The 5,377-nt window shown below is 38.0% G+C and overlaps 1 non-coding gene across 1 annotated transcript; it reads left to right on the forward strand.

Moving 5' to 3' along the window:
- Positions 1 to 4,440: 4,440 nt before the first annotated feature.
- Positions 4,441 to 4,602, forward strand: LOC123238530. Its single transcript, XR_006505689.1, has one exon. It is a non-coding gene; the product is annotated as a U1 spliceosomal RNA (small nuclear RNA).
- Positions 4,603 to 5,377: the final 775 nt, after the last annotated feature.

The following is a 5,377-nucleotide window of genomic DNA, read 5'->3' on the forward strand; positions in this document are numbered from 1 at the left end:
GAAACTTTGAAGATACACAAAGTTGTCTCTTTGAGTCATAAAATCTGAGGGCCCTCCTACTGACATACATTCCTAGAAAAACAAATATTATTTTTGCTTTTACAACTGACTCTATGATTGCTTCTGTTATCTTTATTCAGAATCAGGAGATGGTGAAGATGTGCACTTAACACAAGAAGGTTTACAACAAGAGTTCTTAAGCCAATTCTCCATATCTGTCACAGTTAATTAAAGAACTGTTAATAATGCCTTTCTAACACTTAGTTACATATATGATGACTTAGTTTTATATCAAATTATATAAAAAAGAAATTAAATAAATGTAAGTTAAGCTCTTTAACTTGGCTATGTACAGAACTATATTCATATCATTCATATTCTCAATTGTGGTTACTAATGTCTCCATCTTATTTCCTCCCTAATTACTCCTCTCTTTCTCTCTATTCTTTTAACCTTTCTCTATTTACAAATGTTTTGCTTTTGATTATCACCTTCCCTAATTCACCCCCCTGTTTGTCCATTCCCTCCACTCCTTAGTGTCCTTACCTTTCTGTTTCCCTATGGGGTAAGATAGATTTCTATAGCTGTCTGAGTGTGCATGTTCTAGCCTTTGAACTAGTTCTGATGAGAATAAAGTTCAAGTATAGCACTGCCCCCTCATCTTCTCCTCCACTGTATTTACCTGTTATGTGCCTCTTAAAGAGAGGTTGTTTGCCCCCTTCTATGTATCTATGATACTTAAGAAAGCTAAAATATTTAAAATATGCAAGATACTTAAAGTACCTAACATACTTAAAAACTTTATCACTTTTCCAGGTGATAAATGAATGTACTCAATTCGACTTTATCAAAACCTTTAAGTTTTCAGTTTACCTTTTTTTTTTTTTTTTTTTTTTTTTAAACCCTTAACTTCTGTGTATTGACTTATAGGTGGAAGAGTGGTAAGGGTAGGCAATGGGGGTCAAGTGACTTGCCTAGGGTCACACAGCTGGGAAGTGTCTGAGGCCAGATTTGAACCTAGGACCTCCTGTCTCTAGGCCTGGCTCTCAATCCACTGAGCTACCCAGCTGCCCCTCAGTTTACCTTTTTATGCTTCACTTGAGTGTTAAATTTGCTCATCAAATTTTATTTTCAGCTCTGGTGTTTTGGTCAGGAAAGTGTGAAATTCCTCTATTTCATTAAACATCAGCTTTTCCCCCCCAGGAATATTATGCTCCATTTTGCTGGGCACTTCATTCTAGGTTGTAGTCCTAGATCCTTTGCCTTTCAGAATATCATATCCCATTCTTTTTGGTTCTTTAATGTAGAAGTTGTTAGGCTCTGTGTAATCCTGACTGTGGTTCCTCCATATTTGAATTGTTTCATTCTGGCAGCTTATAGTACTTTTCCTCTGGCCTGGGCGTTTTTGAATTTGACTACAAAAGTCCTGGGGTACTTTAATTTTGGAATATCTTTAAGGAGGTGATCAGTGGATTTTTTCAGTTTCTATTTTTCCCTCTTATTCAAGGATGTCAGGGCAGTTTTCCCTGATGATTTCTTATAACGTGCTGTCCACGCTCTTTTTTTGATTGTGGCTTTTAAGTACTGTAAAAATTCTTAAATTAGATCTCCTGGACCTGTGTTTTAGGACAGTAATTTTTCCAGTGAGATATTTTAAATTGTATTCTATTTTTTCACTTTTAAAATTTTGTCTTATGGTTTCCTGGTGTCTTATAGTTTCATTAGCTTCTATTTGTCCAATTCCAATTTTTTAGACGTTATTTTCTTCCTGAGCCTTTGTGTTTCTTTTTTCATTTGGCCAATCCTACTCTTTAAAGGATTGTTTTCTTTGGAGTGTGTATTTGTGTGTGTTTTTAAACCTCCATTTCCATTTGGTCCATTCGATTCCTTAGTGAGTTGTTTTCTTCAAGGGATTTTTGTATCTCACTTTCCTTTTGGCCTATTCTAATTTTTAGGGAGTTGATTTCTTCAGTGGATATTTTCCCCCCAGCCATTGAGTTTTCCTGTCAATTCTCTTGTTATTTAGTTTTTTAAACTTCTTTTCAAGTTCTTCCAGTGATTCTTTTGGGGCCTGACATCTTTTCACACTTTCCTTTGAGGCTTCACATGTTTCCTTTTTGGTATTATCCTCTTCTGAGTTCATATTTTAGACTTTACTGTCACTAAAGTAGCTTTCTAAGGTCAGGGCATTTTTTTTTAATCTTTTGCTCATCTTTCTAATTGCTCACTCCCACTCCAATCCCATTACCTTATCTATCTTTTGAGGCTTTACTCTGTTCCTAGGGTAGAGGGCGCACTGTTCCAAGTTGGTAAAGTACTCTTCTCTAGTACTTGGGGTAGACTTGGGTGCCCTTGTTCCTCATGGTGTGTCTGTCAAGGAGGGGCCCCTGCTGACTTGTTGTAAGGAGCTTTGCTAAATTTAGCATCCCATGTTACCAGTTACCTCATTTTTTCATGGGCTGTGCTGGTCTGTGCTCTGTTGCTGCTCTATCCCTAACTATTTCCTGTCACATCAGGAACTCTACTGCTAAATAGGAATGAGTAGGTTCTTCTAGTTCCAGTTTCCCCTTTCTATTCCCTTATATCCCCAGGGCTCTACTGCCCCATTGGAGTGAGTAGGATCCTACAGTTCCAGTTTCCCATCTCTGCTCCCTTGTCACCTTGGGGCTTTGCTGCCACATGAGATTTTTTGGTTTCCAGCCTTCTCTTCCTTCTATTCCTGAGCAAAGTGACTCAGGCAGGCTCACTTCCATTCTGCAATTTCATTGCCTCTGGCAGAGTCATAGTGTTTTGGGCTACTCTAAGTTCTACCAGTTCTCACAAATGAGGTGCTCCCTGGGCCACTTTCTATTCTTATCCCAGTGACTCATGTTCCTCTAGCTTTACTTTGTTTTGAAGCAATTTATTTTCTTTTGTGTGAGTGTGTGTGTGTGTGTGTGTGTGTGTGTGTGTGTGTGTGTGTGTGTGTTTAGGGATCAGGGGAGTGGAGTGTCCTTTACTCCACCATTTTACCATCTAGCTTACAACTACCAAATGTGCTCTTACCAGGAAAGAGTTCAACATGTACATTGCTGCCCTCTCATTCAGAATGTTGTACCTACTGGGTCACTTCAGGTTTTTTTTTTCATGCCATTTTTGAGGGGTTTAATCCAAGATTGTTTTTGTACAATTCATTGTATGGTTACCTACTCCCCAACCCAACTATAGGACTTTACATTTATTTCTTTTAAATTGAATTCACTGACTTCTATTCATTGTTTTTGCCTGTTGTCCTCTTTAAGGATCTCAACTATTTTTATACTGCGTTAATTATCCTTTATAGTTCTCTTTCAGATTTAATAAATATTCTACCTATAACTTCATAGAAGTTGTTGATAGAAATACTGAACAGAAAGAAGTTATTTATAGATCCCCATGCCATTGCAGACCTTCCTTGCCATGTGTTACCACTGATCCACTGATCAATAGACTTTGAATGCAGGCTTTCAATCCATTATGAGCTTCTCTCCCCACCCCATTACATGTAAACATTTTAAAATATTCTTTAAAAAAAATTCAGTTTTAAATTCTTTTCCTTCTTCTGACCCTTCCTCTTTCCCTTTCTGCCCTCTTCCAGTCCCTGAAATAGCAGGAAATCCAATATAGATTTTACATTTGAGGCCCAAATTCTAGGGTACATATTCTACTGTGCCCAATTCTTCTCTTCTCTATCACAAACTCTAAGATGGAGTGATCAGTGGTGCACAGATTCTCACCATTTTCATGACAGTATCCAATCACTCTCTTTTAGTAATATTCAGAATAAAATATTCTCATGTGGATTCCCTCACTACTTGAATGATAAAATCATTATCGAAGAAAGGAAGGGAATTATTAATTACCATTCTTTTTGTAGAAATAGCCACCTGATGTCCAATTATTTAAAACTCTTTGTTATCATTTTTTACCTTTGTTGTTCAGTTTATAATATGCTTCCTGAACATCTCTTTCCATCTCAAGAGTCTGGAGTATACTCTGGTGACGAAAATAATTTTATTTTCTCCTTCAATTTTCACACATTAAAATGTACAAAGAAGGGGCAGCTGGGTAGCTCAGTGGAGTGAGAGCCAGGCCTAGAGACAGGAGGTCCTAGGTTCAAACCCGGCCTCAGCCACTTCCCAGCTGTGTGACCCTGGGCAAGTCACTTGACCCCCATTGCCCACCCTTACCAATCTTCCACCTATGAGACAATACACCGAAGTACAAGGGTGTAAAAAACAAAAAAAAATGTACAAAGAAGAGGAGGAGGAGGAGGAGGAGGAGGAGGAAGAGTTAAGAGTTACAGGCAAGTAGCTCATTTGAAAAAGATTGGAGAATTTTGATATTGGAAAGCTTAGAAGAAGTGCAATATGGCAGCCAAAAATTCACATGAGATATTCAGTTGCAATAAGAGAGAAATGAAGATTTAGCTGGCCAGGGAGAAAATATGAAGATATCAGAAAGGGTTATTTTTTTCCAGGGTGTGGCTCAGTCATTGCAAGATGGCTGTGAAGACCTCTCTCAGTTCCCCATATGTGGGGAAATTTGCCTACACAATTTGTGGTCATCTTTGTGCATAAAGATTCCTTGGGTGTTTGAAAGAAAATAAAATATAAATCAGCAAAAGGAGAATAGTTTCTAAGAATAAGAATGTCATTCTACTCTATTCTGGCTTCCATCTAGTCACATCTGGAGTCATATTAGATTCTGAGAACATTCCAGGAAGAACAAAAGGTCTGATGGTATTACAGTAGGAGGATGGATTGAAGGAATCATAAATGTTTAACCTGAAAGAGAATCCATACCATGAGTGGAGATGGCAGGAAGATGACAGTTGTCTTCAAGAGCTGTCATTTGGAAACAGGAGGAGGAAGTTGGATTGGGAATAAGTATTAATTAAGTAGCTACTATGTTCCAGGCATTGTGCTCAGACACTTTGCAAATATTATCTCTGTTAATTTTCACAACAACCATGTGAGGTTAGAGTAGGTGCTATTTTGATTCCCATTTTACAGTTAAGGAAACTGAGGCAGTCAGAGTTTAAGTGATGTGCCTAAGGGTATACAGCTAATAGGCTTCTGAAGTTGGCTTTAAACTTAAGTCTTCTTGACTTCAAGTCCAATGCTTGATCCATTGAGTTAACTGTTACACCAAGAAGAAGATGGATCAGATTGCTTCTGTTTGGGCCCAGGAGGTAGAACTTGGAACATGGACAGAAACTTTAAAGAGATACTTTGAGCATGATGCAAGGCAAAATTTCCCGACAATCAGAGCTAGCTTTAGTGATAATGGATAACTTTAGAAGGTTTGGGTTGATTCCTTTGCTTTGAAGTCTTCAAGCATAGGCTGGCAGTCAACT

The sequence above is a fragment of the Gracilinanus agilis genome, chromosome 2 (genome assembly GCF_016433145.1).
Source record: "Gracilinanus agilis isolate LMUSP501 chromosome 2, AgileGrace, whole genome shotgun sequence".
In the NCBI taxonomy this organism is placed as follows: domain Eukaryota; kingdom Metazoa; phylum Chordata; class Mammalia; order Didelphimorphia; family Didelphidae; genus Gracilinanus; species Gracilinanus agilis.